This window comes from Pomacea canaliculata, linkage group LG4, assembly GCF_003073045.1.
Source record: "Pomacea canaliculata isolate SZHN2017 linkage group LG4, ASM307304v1, whole genome shotgun sequence".
Lineage (NCBI taxonomy): Eukaryota > Metazoa > Mollusca > Gastropoda > Architaenioglossa > Ampullariidae > Pomacea > Pomacea canaliculata.
Genome location: NC_037593.1, coordinates 21248116 through 21262420, shown reverse-complemented (window position 1 = coordinate 21262420; position 14305 = coordinate 21248116). Strand labels below are relative to the sequence as shown.

The following is a 14305-nucleotide window of genomic DNA, read 5'->3' as shown; positions in this document are numbered from 1 at the left end:
ACAGGCATGATAAAGGGCAGAAAAAAGTTAATAACCAAAAATGACAAATAATTAACAAATAATTACAACAAAAAAAGGAAATCTTAACAAGTTTATGGGAAAAACCTCCCGATCAATATAACTATAACATTCTCTTTTGCTGCAAAGTCCGCCTGGAAGCAGACGCTCTTCCACCTTGGTCCTTGGCTACACGGTACAAGAGTTGTCTCAACCCTCTTGTCGTCTGCTACTCAAGGGATCCTGACGTCTTTCTTTAAAATGTCATTAAAAATAATAAATCTTACACATGCAATTCACTTTTTGAATAAATCGATACCTTAAAGATAACTGTATAGATATAATTAGAATTGATGCGTGTTTTGTGAAAAGAAAGTAAAAACAATACATCTTGACTGAATTTAATGACTTGCCTACTTTCAAATAAAGTACACGATCGGTTGAGGTGTTCAACGATTAAAGGGAAATAATCCATGGTACAACAAATCCTGAATGAAACCAGGAGCTATCTCCCTTCTGTTTTTATTCCTAACGGGATGTGTTGCACGACAGTAATCTAGTAAGACACTTTCAAAAGACCAAGAACTACGCGTGAGTTAATATAATACCAAAAATTGTATAATCTTAATACATAGGCATGACGCTCTTCCACCTTGGTCCTTGGCTACACGGTACAGGAGTTGTCTCAACCCTCTTGTCGTCTGCTACTCAAGGGATCCTGACGTCTTTCTTTGAAATGACATTAAAAATAATAAATCTTACACATGCAATTCACATTTTGAATAAATCAATACCTTAAAAATAACTGTATAGATATAATTAGAATTGATGCGTGTTTTGGGAAAAGAAAGTAAAAAGCAATACATCTTGACTGAATTTAATGACTTGCCCCTCGCTCAGATACAAAATGGCCTCACCGTCCGCGTTATGGAGCAAGTCACCCTGGACATTAGAATGCTCGCTCTTAGGCAGTGTCATCTGGAAACCTAAGCACACCTTATGAGGGTAAAATGTAGCAGACCTGAGTCTTCATCGACTTGGTCTTGTTTTAACGTTTGTTCAACTTTTTTGAATTTCTTTAAAAGTCATGACCATGTATTTGTACCTTCGTCATCGGTACTTCCAAATGAAGGAGTTGGTGTAGCGGGAAATCCTTTTCTACCCAGAATCGTATTCCTAGCGAGGAAAGGATTTCTCGCTACAAAGGGACATATTTCACAAATGTGGGCATGAACCCGGTACGAAAGAGCTTGATTTTATTTTTTTAATTATTATTATTATAAAAGTAAACTTGTTTGCATGGTGTTAATACATTGTTCAGTCACAATAAAACAAAGTGATACAGGTGTGTGAGAGAGCAGGCATGTATTTTATATAGATGGGTAATATATGTAGGTGCACAATCCTTGCACATACACATGCATTCATCATTAATTCAACTTGGTTGTTAGCTTCTTACTAATGGAGCTGGTCATTAAGTAGTCACAACCCACACAGTGACAAAACAGTTTTAGGCATGTTAAAAAGCAAAATAAAATAAAAACCAAATATTTTTTGTTACAGTTTAAACCAATCTTCCAAGGAAGTGTGTACCCACAATCTGAAATGGCCAATTTATAGGTAAGTTGTGAACACTCAGCAGAAGTGCATTCGTGCTTTAGTTTAACACAATGACTTTGATGATGTAGGCAAAGATCTGACACGTCACACAAATTTTGAGATGCTTGGCTACTGTTCTTTTGGTGATTACTTCAAAGAATGATGTATAGTTGACAAAATAGTTTACTATCAGCTATTATTTTACTAAAGTTTTGGATTCTTCATGCATTGAGCAGTTTAAGTGAGATCTTTGACGACACACTGCTACGTATAGTCACACATTTCTGAATCCCCCATCCTACTCCATCACACACACTCACATACACTTTCTTACATATGTATACAAACATTCATCCTAGGCATAGATGTTTACATGTAGACATATTTGCTGTCATATAAGCTTAAATAAGCACAATATGTTGTCCTGTTAACTTAGCTCTTAGCATTATAGTAAGCTCTTTAAACAAATCTTCTTCAGGAACAAGCATTCCAGATGGCATTTACTCGGTTGATGACAGTTTATCAGTTGCCTGGAGAGCATTTGTATTTCACCTATTTTGGAGGGAACTCACAACTGAAATTATCACCAGATACAGAGTGCAGAGATATGTGAAGATCACTTGGGTGAGAATGAATAAGAGTAGCTTCTGATTGAGGTATCGCCACAATAGTAATAATAATAATTCCACAGTACTGCGCTGTGTGTAAGTGATGAAATAAACAAAGGAAGAAACTGTTGGTACATTTAAGAATAGTTGTACTCTAAATTACTTCCCTTTGTTTGCCGGATTGGTAAATCTTGTAGTCTGTCAACATGAAATGACAAGATAATAGTGATTAAGTGTAATTGATATTATGTGAAATATTTGATGGTTTGGGACTTTCTGGTTGTGGATGTTGTGTAAATAATTTTTTTTATTTCTCCATCACGATCTATTTTTATCAGATCACTATAATATTTTTAGGAAAATGTTCCGTAAAACTGTGTTGCCGACGGTTGTCTTTATTGTAGGCGACTAAGTATAAACATTGAAATACCTTGTACTGTTTGCCTCCACTAGCCTTAGAAATTAGGATTGAGAGTGATGTCACTTAGGTGAAATGGGTGAGGGGTAGGGGGTTGGACCAGTTCTCTGTATCATCTGTGGATCTCTGTTGAGTTTTGGTTTCTCCTAATCATCTTTGATGGAGGTTGCGCCGTTAGCCTTTGTTATTGGATGATCTCCCTTCCTTTTGCTGCATCATTTCTTACAACAGACATCTTCCACTATTGACTTCTGTCTCCTTTTCTTTCATCTTGCTTTGGATTTTTGACTGAACTGAGCCTTCGTTAGTGACACTTGTCGTTGTTTTAGCAATGGGGACCATGGTAGACCAGGGTACACCAGAGTGGACCATGGTAGACTAGTGCAGACCATGGTATACCAGAGTGGAGCATGGCAGACCAGTGTGGACCATGGTAGATCAGTGTGGACCAGTCCGCTTTCCATTTCTTAGTGACGAACCACATACGTTGCTGCATGTTGTGTATATTAGATTGTGGATGTATGCGCTTCAGTGATGTGATCTGGTGGGTGTGTGTTTGTTTGTGTGTGTGTATCATCCTGCCTCTTGCTCCCTGCATCTCACTGACTGCCGTCACCTTTGCTTCCTCAATGCCAAGACTGTGGTTTGCTCTCAACTATGTTGCCTTAAACAAACTTGATGTGAACTCAGGGACATGTAGGCCAGCACAGCCCCAGGGCAGAAGACTTGCTAAGAAACAAGTAGCTGGTCAAGTTCATACATTCAAGAGTGACAATAGGCTAAAGATAGACAAAATAAGTAACGCTGCATGATGCTTGTTCCTCATCTCAACTGTCTGATTCTCCATCAGCAATTCAGCCTTACGACATCATCTCCCCACCGCTGTCAGAAAATAGAGTGAAGGTCACGCTTAACATCATTGACTCTCCATCATCAGAAGTGGCTATCCTACACAGTGTGGCCTGTGATACAACCACAGTGCATCTAGCTGAGCCCTCACTAAGTGGGTTGATGCCTCATTGTGTCTTGTTGTAGTGCAAAAGCAGCCGAGGCTTTTTTGTACCATGGTTGTTGACAACATCCGGTTATTTCTTAGATGTGCTGAAAGTAACTAGTATCTAGGCTTTTTGGGGGGGGCCATGATATAGATCTAGTGGCTGGAATGGCATTGAACACAAACAAGCATACAAATTAGCCCCAGCATCCCATGATTACAAGAAGCAAAGAGTGTAGTATTTGTTTGTCTCCCTTTTGGTTCTGGAAGAACACTTCAAATCTCGTTTCTGGTTTTTTCAAATGGTCCCCAGGAAGGTAAGCTTCTTAGCAAGAAGTTTCTCTTGCAGCCCAAAGCTAACGAAGAAGTTGTCACTCCTTCCGCTATTTTTTAACCCAAAGATCATGTCCAACACAGCTCTTTCACCCTGGTTCTGTTTGCTTAGTTGATCAGCTATTCCTCCTGTGCATATGGGGGAATGCAAAACAGAAGATGTTGTGCTTTCACAGAAGACCCCGACTTTTATATCATATTTCCCTGGCTCACTGGGAATATGTTGTTTCAACAAACATCTGCCCCTAAAGTTGACTAATTGCTCAGTAACAGTCTTATTTTCTGAGGGTTTGTAACGTTCGCTCATGTAGTCTACCCAAACATAAACTATTTTAGAGAGTGATGATTGCTTTTTATCGGGTCACCTTTGACGTTGTTCAGCAGCATCAAATTGAAGTACTCTCCTCAATGGCAGGAATCTCACTGTGAGTCACTTTTGGAGAAAATAGCTCTCCTGTGCCCCTTGTCGCCCAACTGTTCTGTCGGTTCATCTTGAGCTTTATACACACCAGCCAAAATCATTATGCCCATAAAGCTCTCAAATTCATAATTAGTCATGTTATTCCAGTTCTCATAAACTAGTTTGCCTTCCTTGTTCATCCATTGTATAAAGATGTCACCACTCGCTTCTGTAATCACTGTACAATAAGGAAGCAACTTTTGTAAGGTCCATCACTCCACAAGGCATTATCTGGACTGAAGAATGGGAAATGTATAACCAAATAGTTGTAAAGGGAATCTATGGGTAATTTGACACAGAGGTAAGAAGTACCATTAGGTTAGGCATACGCATTGAAGGTGAGGTGAAGAATTTGGATGATGCTATGTTTATTTCTTGGAATTCATCAATGAGCATGTGACATTTATCTTGTAAGGCTCCTCCGCCTGACTACTTTACTGAAATTTTGTCTATCTATACTCCTGCACAAAACTTTGAGTCCTCATCAGACTCCTGCATTCTATCCCTCCTACACAGTCAATTCTATATGAATAACAGACATTCTCCTCTGTGCTGCTAAGCAGTGGAACTCTCCTCCATATCACATTTGCCACTCAGACTGCAATGGTACATTAACACACTCTCTGAAAACAAATTAGTTCAAAGTATTATCCCTGAATTAGTATTCTTAAATTCCTGGCAATACTGTCTGTCATGCTAATCATCATGTAACGACTGTTTTACACTGTTTGTAGTATCTATATCCCTTCATCCATTGCTTTACCTTTTACTCTTGTACCTCATCTTTATGTTGTTCAGTGTGCCTTTATGTTTCTCACTATCCACTGGCTCTTATCTTTCATTTGTTATGACTGGTCTGCACAGACAGTGCGATCTATCTTGATTGTGATGCTGCACTTGACAAGTACCCATTATTATTTGTACCCACCCCACCAGTTGTTAAAGATAGAATGTAATTTATGCTATGATTTTTGCCGGTATGTTAAAATGCATTTCATCCACGATGAGTCCACCACTAAAGTGTAAAAGTCCAGAAATTACAGAATGTTGAGATGAACAGTTTGACTTTTATAAATAGTGAAAGTTTGGTTGGATTTCCATCAGGACTCTAGCAATCATTAGAGGGTTAACGCAAAAAATTAGATGTCCTCGTCAGGTGATATCTGTTATCATTTTGTAGATCAGCATCAGGTAACCATGTTTGTGACCACAAAGTTTATGGAATTTAATTTTTTAGCAATCATAGCTTCTTTTTCCTTCTCTCAAGATCCAGACTGTTTTGAGAGCCATCAAGCAACTACAGGGCCATACACAACCCTACCATATTCAGATTGAAGACTGACTACTAGCATCACAGGACAAGACTAAGCAAGTAGGTTGCTTTTTGCTGCTTATAATATTGTGCACAGTGTTACTGTACTCCACTTAGTATGTTTTTTTTTACTGCTTGAAGTATCATGATGATAGTACAAGGATTAATTTATGATATGTTGATTGGACAGGCGCTGATATATGTGTTTCCTCCCTGTAGCTTCATCTCCACCTTGTTTTTATATAAAATCTTCATCACCCGGATTTTTTTTAAATCAATTTTTTTGTGTGTAGATCTCTTACCTGTCCTATATTACTTCGGATGAATGCATACTTCTTAGTGAACAGGTAGTTTTATAGTTTGTTGTTATTTTTTCTGATACGTGTTTTATTGCTGGCAAATAACGTGGTCTTCACAGAAGAAGATTAAGGCACATTTTCTGCGAATTGTTTGTGGTGAAAGCATCCGTCAGTGAAAAACTGTCAATCCATTACCCCAAACAGTCACACAGTGACGTCTTCCTGTCTGTATAGCCCGTGATTTAACAGTCTTCACCTTTTTGGGGGTATCTTGGGATAAGGTGGACCACCCTGTGATCTGATCAACCCAAGGGAGGCCATTAAGTTGCTGATAATAAGGACAGCTTGTTTGGTGGATCTCTGCAAGGCCTTATATTGCTGCTAGTTGCACTTGTACGAACATACTTCAAAACGACTGTTACTTGTCCAAATGCATGTAAAATTGCTGAAACACCACAGTATTTAATATGAAACAATCTTAGTTGTACTTCTGCTTCCTGTGAACTACTGTGGTCAACCTGGTGTCCAGTCGTTGTGGAACATGCTACCAGTCAGATATTTTGTAGTGGTTTTTAAATGACTGTCTACATTTTTGCTGCTATCATATCTCCTGTTAGCAGCATCCATTTATTTTCCAGAATTTTGTTTCAAATTACATCACGTGAATGACACAACCCCTTAGATGTCTAACACCAAAGATGCCATCTATCCCCAAATCAAGACCTATTGCAACTTACCACATACACTGCTATGGCAACACTTTGCGTAGGTGTTTTGCAGCCTCAATACAGAGATGTTCTAACTAAACAATTCACAATAATACATGTTGCATGTCTGTACTGGTTGATTCTTCTCTGTTTCAAGATGGTTGAAAAGGGAAAGTTATCATTACTAATTTCTGCTTGAAAGAAGAATCACTCTGACAATTTCAATGATATTTTATAACTGCAGTTTCCTATCTTTTCACGTTAACTATTAGAATAAGAATAAAAGGTTGTATGAAGTCATTTGCACTATAATTCACATGTTTGGGATCAGACATCCTTGATGTTTCAAATTGGGCAAATAAGGAAAGGAATGTAGATCAACAATCAGCACAGACTTTGTAGATGATGAGCTTTCAGTACCATGGTAGCAAAGTGGCTAGCTGTAGCTAGTGACATGCCCAACTGCTGTTAATAATGCTCCAGTGCTCCAGACATAATTGTCAATTTTTGTTTTCATTATGAGATCTAATCATGTAGTAATATCCCTGGACTGCTGGGAGACGATTTCTGCAGTTAACTACTAAAACGAGGCATTTGACAACAGCAGATCACTTCGCAAGAGGCCAAGAGTGAGTCTTGGCATGCAGACATCAGTCCATAAATACAAGCCCATGATGTAATGGTAATGGGAAGTAAAGGCTGAATTTAAAAGCTGAATGATTTCTCCACAAGTTACATCCCTTGGCTTAAATTTAACTACAAGTTTTCTGTAAGTGTAGTTTGTTTGTTTAGAAGTTAGTGAAACATGACAAGTGTGTAATGTTCAACTTGTTTGCTGAAAGTTTCCAGCAACAGTGTCTGAATTTCTTTGTTTCTTGAGATTTCCCTCATTGTAGATAATCTTTATTCACTTTAGACTGATTTAAGTTTACTCAAGTGATTTCATGACTGAAAACTTAAGTATGTTAGTTTTCACTATGATTCTAATTGCATGTGAGACAAGTTGAAATTAAAGAAACATAACTTTTGTATTGGCTAAAGATAAAAAAATGGGATTTATTCTAAATTTGAGTGCGGAAAGCTGATTAAAAAATATATTTCTGTTGGGGAAAGAATTACATTTTTTTTTAAATAGCCCAAATGTGGTAAGCTGAGGTAGGCATTTTGCATTAAATGGAGGTAATCACTTTAAGGTAATTAAACATGAACTTTTACTGTCTGAATAAAGCTCAAATCAGAAAGAATCACTTATTTAAGACAATGTTGAAGTACTCAGCTGCTTGTAATGGATTGGATTCCCAACTGCCACTTCCCTGATTAAAAAGAAAACATGTTTGAGATGTCATGACTGAAATTACTTTCGAATTATTTGCCTATATTTGTGATGTAATGATGTAGGTCAGAGCTGACATGGACTGCATTCACTGTAATGAGTGTTTGTAATCAAGGTTGTTGGAATGATTGGATATGCACTATTTTGTGTCTAGAAATTAGGCATGAAGATTTGGTTTCATTAGGTTTGGAACATCTGCTGATGAAGTGTATAATATTGGTTTAGTATCAGATACATATGTAGATAAAAAAATGAAGTGAAAGTGTTCACAGGAACCCTAGTATACACTCATGCTCACATATTTAAGGAAACTGAACATCTGATGATAATTTCTATAATATTCTTTTAATATCAGATACATATGTATACAAAAACTGAAGTGGAATATTATTTCCTTGTTAGCTGGTAGAACAGGAAGACTGCCACATGAGGGTAAGCCAACTGCATGAGGAACTTTTCTGCTGCACTTCTCAGCTGCTTCCTACACAAGAGAAGTAACAAATGTTCAAGGATCCAGCTGTCATGCAAGGTTAGTAACCTTTTTGCAGAGTAATATTCTTGTACACCACTAGTAGTAAAACTTGGGTGATTGAAATTGGGAGAACTGTGTTCACCCACTTATTTTCTTTATGGTTTTTCCAGTTAGTGAGATGATAAACTATGGTATCAGAAAAGTAATCACTGAGATAGTTTATCTTATGGCTATTTGTTCTCCTGGTGTACAAGGTGTGACCATGATCATAAGTCCTTTTTATGAGCACTTTTGTTTTTTACAGACTTACATGAAGACACATTAAAACCATAATTGCTCCTTAAAGATAAGTCATTCATTACAGTCAGCTCGGAAGAAAGTTTAGTTTGTAGTATGTGCTGTCAGGTTTTGAGATCCAATATGATCAGAATATGCACAAAAAAGTTTTTTCCAGGTTTATGTCCCTCTTGAAGTTCAGTAAGATTTAGTACACCAAAATACAAGGAACATACATGTTCAGTCTCTGTGGCAATGTTACTTCTCTACCAAGCAGGCCCTCTCACCTTGTCGCAATTGAGTATAGAGTTTTCTTCAGTGTTGTTACTACATTTTGAGTGCTTCGTCACATGCTTTATGGTCATGTGCCATGCTCTGCACCATTATGCAGCCATCTAATTTGTTCAATGTCAAATAAATGCAGTTGAGCTGTAGTTATGAAGATGTTGAGTAGCTAGATTTGTGACATTGTTTGCCTGAGTACCAATGAAGTTGTTGACCAACTATAGCTAGGAAGAGCTAAGGTGCAAGGGTGGAAGGAGGTGCAGGGGTAAGGGAACAGAGCACTGCAAGCACTACAACTACTATAATAGGTGTCCTCAGTACACAAGAGGAATAGCCCCGGAAAGTAAAGTTTCAGCTAGAGATCACTATCATTGACCTTTCATCAGTACTTTGATTGCTCACTTTTGCTTGCTGCTGTTAGCAGATTTCACTTTAAGTAGCACTGTAATTAGCAGTGAAGCAAATGTTCCAGACCTCTGATTTAGTGCAGAAATTCCAGGTTTGATGAAGAAAGTCAACTTGTTTTATTGCAAAGGTAGCATTCTGAGAGATATTGTTATAAATCCATTGTATTGATTTCTAATATTTTTTCAATTGGTTGTAGATGTAAAACAAATAGATCCTTGTCTAATGTGTCCTTGTTAATTTGCTTTTAAGAAAATAAAAATAAGGATTTTGAGTACACAATGCAAATAGAGAGAAAATGTCTTGACTGAATAATGAATGGTAAACAGCTGTGGCTGTGGTGGAGCATCTGCGAGAGAAGAGTTTTCCATGAATAATATTCAGTAAGATTTGGCCCTAGATTAACAACCAAACCTGAGCTTGTTTCATGTCAGGACCAGACTAAATACTGCTGTAAGAGTTGTCAACAAATCAACAATCCGACCTATGTAAATTTTTTTCGAATGGGATTGTAGGAAATCTATGTGTATGAAAGATTAATTCCATGTGTATGAAAGATAATAGTTTTTAGTTATCAAATGTGCACTATTTCATTATATTTTTGGTTGTCTAGGGACAATGAAAAGGAAAAGGATAAATTGACAATACTGAAGAGTCGAAAAGCCATGGCAGAAAGGGTTGAGGACGACGGTGTCTACATCAGAACTTCCAGTACAACCTCCAGTTTGGCTGGCGTTGAGGCCTTGATTTCTTCTGTAGCCATGGCTCTCAGTGCTGTCAATGGTAGCACTGTCAGTAGCAGAGCATGAGACGTTGGAACAACCTTTGGGTTCAAGCACTCACAAAACATTCAGGTTTTAAGAGCAAGTATGAAACTGCTGAGTGCATAAGAGGAGACATATTTAAGGCACACAGTGCTGACACTGCTGACAAGAGCAGTTGCACTGTTTGTAGAAATGATGAGAGAGATGACTTGATTAAACCTCCAGTAGACGGTAACTTTGTTAAATTCCCAAATTCTTACGGTGAAGAGTTTAGTTCTATGAAAGAGGATGACAGTTCTCAAGGAGTGTGCAGTTCATTAGGCAATGTCTTGTCATACAGATGTCGAAATGCCCGCTTTTTTGCTTGTTATATGAAACAATTTGTGCATTTAGAAATAAGTTAACCTAAATGTTAAATTACAAGTTTTATTGATTATCTTGCAAGTAACTTGCTGTCACCATGGAATGAATACTTATTGGAGATTATAGTAAGGTTTTCGTTTTTGCTTATCTGTAAAAATTTTTTTTTTTACTATAATAATTGTTATGCCTCTCAAGGCTGAAGAATGACAGAGCCTTCATTTGAGTTAAAGGAGATCTTGCTGAACAATTTATTTTATGTCTGAAGCAGATTAACCTCCTTGGCATTGTATCTAGAGTGTCACTTGGGCGCACAATTTTAGGTAAAACCAGATGACTCATTCCTGGTAAGCTAGTAAAGTACTTGGGCAGTCCTGTCCTTTTAAATGAATTTGTGTTTCTGAGAAATACTGAAGATTATCAATTTCAACATAAAATTCCAACCCAAGGATTACTTAGGATGGATATCAAGGAGGTTAAGTGAATGCGTCTTGGGTGTTAAAGAGTTAAACATGAGAAAAATGGCATCATGTGGTCCCAATATCGTGTTAGCAGTGTTTAGACAGCTTGATGATATATTTAGGCTTTCCAGTACAAGTAGAATTAGTATGATCATTTTAAGTCTCCCTGATATCATGCATATAGTATCTGATGTTTTAAATGGAAACAGCTGTGTGCATACTTGTGTGTCTGCCGTATACATTCCAAGAAGTGTATGTACCAGGCAGAAACACATAGAGAAACATGCACATTCTTTTTTTCTCAATGACCCCTCTAATTTGATTGTTCACAACTGATGTCAAGAGAGATGTGTGTATGATTTGTTTTTTCCAAAATGGTGTGGGAAGTCATTTGAAAGTCTAAAGGGCACATGGTGGCAACGGGGAGAAGGATAACGAGAACAGAAAGTACCAAGCGATTCTTGCCATGTATGAATGTCTAGAGTTTTTATTAGAAGTAATTTTTGTTGTGTTTACTAGGAAGTGCATTAGCATTTTGTTCCCTTTTTTTATCTCGAAAAAGACTGAACTGCTGGAAGGAGCTCGTCTATTTAAATCGTTTGTGTGATGATCAAGATATCAATGGTCATGACCTAGAAGTTGGCTTCAAACTAGTGTCATTTAGTGACATGGAACAGCTCATATTTTTTAGAAAAGATGAACAGAAGATGTTTTTCTAAGTAGACATGGCATGAGATAAGAATACACAATGTTATTACTAGAATAGTGTTCCACACTGAATAAAATAATTGGTAAGTTGCTGGCTTTTGTATGTGCTTTGTTATCATGACAAGCTTAAGACTGAAATATGTGATAAGTTTGGAGAGGAATATTGTGCTCAGACACACTAGGTCAAAACCTTTCCTGCCATCTCTTTATTCCTTTGAAAACTCAGCTATTTGACAGCTGTACAGTGAATCTACAGCTTTCCCACCAACCACCTGCATGAACAATGAGCAAGTGATTTGTAGTGCGACATGCAGTGACCACCAGAGTATGATGTCATGGGTTTTGTTTGTTATTAATTAATCAACTTTTCAATGTATATTCATGTCATGTCTTGCAGAATAACTTGTGAGTAGCAAAGTGAAGGAGTCAAGACGTGGCCTGCCTTGAGTAGAAAGTAGACCTTACATTATAGTGCCACTTACATAAACCATCTGACTTGTATGCAGACTGATACTTCTAAGGCCTTTAACTGTTTTTTTCAGAGTTAGTATGTTGGTGCAGAACAACGATTACAAATGAACAGAGACTGTAAGAATGAAATTTAAACCAGAGCTGTGAGAGGAACTGATTTATTTAGGCGTGGATTATGTGTGTTGTGTCAACATTTTTTGTATTTTCCGTTGGATGAATGCTTGTATAGAAAATTCTTTCAAGTTGAAAGAATACTTAAAAAGTTGGAGGAAAACGTGAGCCGATTTCCTTTAAAAAGTTTCATTAGCCACATGTACAAAAGTATTATTACTGTTGACAAACATAGTGCATCCTGAACATACGCGTCTACCACTTTAAGGAATCATGGTGCTTTGTACAACTATCAGCAATTGTAAAGATAGTATCTACATACAGCTGTCATGTATGGAAATACGGTACATACCTATATCACCATACTGAAAAACAGTAGCTATATACATGTATTAGTACCATAATATACAGTGTGTGTATATATAGCTAGCACACAATGCACACTATCATCATAGCACGCATGACACAGTTACACAATACACACATGAACCTTAACCGTTTTTAACACTCAGAACTACCCCTTACGCTTCAGGTTTATTCATTAAAATATAGCTCCATAAGCGACAAATGAAAGTAATAATCTGCACATTGGAAGAATCAAAGACCTTTTAATGTGTAATAAGCAGCAAGAAAATGTCTCTTATATTGACCAACATGTTCTTGTAAAACTCTCTTGTGAAACATTGAAGAGATTTAAACAGTCATGAGATCCTTTTTGAAGACTGGAAGAAACTTGAAAGGGACTGTGGAAATAATTCTATCTCAGTGTTCTTTGTATCAGCACAAGTCCCAAATAGGAAAAATTAGGAAATATTTTATATTGAGTGCGGATAATCCACAATGTAATTAATGTACACAAGGTACATTCTTTTAGTAACAAAAGAACTGTCTCCTAGCAGGGGCGACAAGTTCCAGACGATAGTATTGTCTTGCCACAGGCCAAAGTGATGATCAGCACATGCTTTTCCATTGTGGACATATTCACTTCGAGCAAAGAGGTGCACGAGACTGAATGTGCATGAACTGGATCTGTAATGTCCTTCACCTTGTCCTGCTTATCAATAAAGTATACACAAACATGGAATTGCTGATGAATTTTTTTCTTGCATGGGTACATTATATATTGCAATCTTTCACCGCAGAAGAAATGAAGAAGTAGAATTGACACAAAAGTAGAGTTGGATTTACATCCCTATTTTTTGGTTTTTATTGTCCAAGTTAAAACTTATTTTGAAATATTTTTCATCATTTTCCAAGTAAAGCATATATCTGTTGTAGAAGTTAATTCATTTTCAGTTCACTCCTTTACACATTTTTTTTTGTTGTTTTTGTTTGTCCTAACGGACTGAAATGTAACATGATGTAGGCAAATTTCACAGTCTGCCGTGAAATCGAGCATTTGTGTAATTTACCAAATACACAAACAGTATGTTTACAAGCTTGTGTACACCCATGATGATTGAGAAGATTCAAAGTCTCAGCAGTACTGGATGAAAAGCTTTGACACTGATGTCTAGAGATCCCAAGTAACCGTCCAATAATGCACAACGATGCCCATTACAAAGTTCCAAAACGACCATTACAAAAAGTCATGCTAAATGTGTATTTTACTGTATTGCATATATAATTCTACTGTATGGATAAAGGATAGATATCTGTGTATGCGCGGTAAAGCGTGCGGTGTGTGCGCGCATAAATGGAATATCATGGTTGTACAATGATACACATGACTGTGTACACTTTATTTTAGGGGGAAGATACCCAGTGAATGTGGTGACAGAACATCAGATCAGCTTGAATACGCAGGATCGTGATGTACTGGGTGATGAGGGTGGAGAAACTGTGTCCGGCCGATCAGGTGCAAGTTAGAACAGTGAGGTAGACGCGATGTTGAAGCAATGTTTGCTCATGCGTAGAAACTCTGGATCTTCT

General features: G+C 37.3%; 1 long non-coding RNA gene across 2 annotated transcripts; it reads left to right on the top strand.

The window, feature by feature from the left end:
- Window positions 1-890: 890 nt before the first annotated feature.
- On the top strand, window positions 891-11883 carry LOC112562765. 2 transcript variants are annotated; one of them, XR_003098924.1, is made up of 6 exons: window positions 891-1235; window positions 1561-1617; window positions 2075-2220; window positions 5677-5781; window positions 8463-8589; window positions 10112-11883. It is a non-coding gene; the product is annotated as an uncharacterized LOC112562765 (long non-coding RNA). The 2 variants fall into 2 exon arrangements; XR_003098923.1 differs by having other exon boundaries at window positions 893-1002.
- The last annotated feature ends 2422 nt before the right edge of the window (window positions 11884-14305 follow it).